We start from the raw sequence: 1,672 nt of genomic DNA on the forward strand, positions 1-1,672 counted from the left end.
AAATGATGTTTTTAAATCATTAAAGTATTTTATATTTTTGCTGAAACAAAATCTTTTGATACTTTAATGAGAATTATTCCTTATAATTCTTATACACAATAAAGAAAAAGAAAATTAAATGAATAACATGAATAAATATAATCGCTCATGTGTATATTATTATGATAAATCTATTTTTATCAATTGTTCCTCAAAGGATTATAATAAAAATTATTATACAAATATACATTTTTGTTTCTTTCTGATCTTATTGCATTGGTCATTAAAAATTTTTATCAATTACATTAAAATTTCAACTAGTTTTTTATAGTTTTTTAATATGTAAAAAATTAAAAAATAAATAAAATTGAAATATTGAAGATTATCGAAAATAACACGAATTTAAAAAATAATATTTCCATATTTCATTTCAAAGATCAATTAAGAAATAAAAATAAAAAACTTATACCAATGAAAGTAATAAATAAAAATAAAATTTGAGTTGAAGTAATTAGACTTTAAATCAACTGGATCGATGATATTCTCACTTTCTTATATTTGTGATACTGTATCGTGTTCATATTTAATAGATACATTACATATTCTATGCGAATACATATTCTATATGCGAATTCCTCAAAATAATCATAATTTATATTAATATTTTCATAAATATAAATTTATATAATTATAAAATTTATAAAATTATATCAAAAAATATTAAATATATTTGCAATATCATTTTCAAATTCATAGTATCTTCAATACTATGAATAATAAACATAAATTCTGAAACTATTCAAAAAATTACATATTGAAAAATATATTAATATCTTTTAATCAACTTTTTTGAAAATGATTTTATGAAAAATGTAATAAAACTTAATTTTTGAAACATGTACTTTTTTTTATATATATATTTTTTTATATATATTCAATAAAACGCTATATTAAAGATATTTACAGAAATAATTCTTTTATTTTTGCCATATATAATTTATCAATATATTGAAATAATACAAATATTGTAATAATATATAATTTTCAATATTCATAAATAAAATATATATCTATAATAACAACAACAAGAATAACAATAACAACAACAACAACAACAACAATAATAATAATGCGCAAATTTTATAAAATATCTTGAAGATAAAAGAAAAAATAAACAGTCGGTAATAAAGAAATTTCTAATTTCATCCGTCGATATCATTTTATCAACTATTTAAATCAATATCTTGCAATTTTATTCATATAACTTATATTTAAAAAATTAAATACACATTGCATATATAACGCAATAAAATAATTAACAATATTAACTATAAGATTAAAAATCATCAATAAAATCATCAGTAAATTGATATAAATATTTTTAAGAATATACAAATTCTATACAATATAAAAGATACAGTAGAATTAGGAAATAGTATAAAATGATGATATATTTTAAATTCATACATATTATTCTTTAAATTTATTCATTCTTATAACATACCAACACTCAATAAAAAATACATATTCTCTTTGTTCAAAATATATATAATTTACTTTTGTAAAGGCATATAAAACATGTAAATATTTACTCAATAATTGAATTTTATATCTTAACAAGAAATAGATTATATCTATTCACTATTGTTTTAAAGATAATAAAAAACATAGTTAAACAAAGCATCATATTCTT

The 1,672-nt window shown here is 16.7% G+C and overlaps 1 protein-coding gene across 2 annotated transcripts in view; it reads right to left on the reverse strand.

Annotated features, from left to right (window-relative positions):
- Positions 1–1,672, reverse strand: part of LOC102677315 (steroid hormone receptor ERR1) — a 14,302-nt gene that overhangs the window by 11,894 nt on the left and 736 nt on the right. The window lies entirely within an intron of this gene.

This window comes from Apis dorsata, unplaced genomic scaffold (assembly GCF_000469605.1).
Source record: "Apis dorsata unplaced genomic scaffold, Apis dorsata 1.3 scaffold_28, whole genome shotgun sequence".
NCBI lineage: Eukaryota > Metazoa > Arthropoda > Insecta > Hymenoptera > Apidae > Apis > Apis dorsata.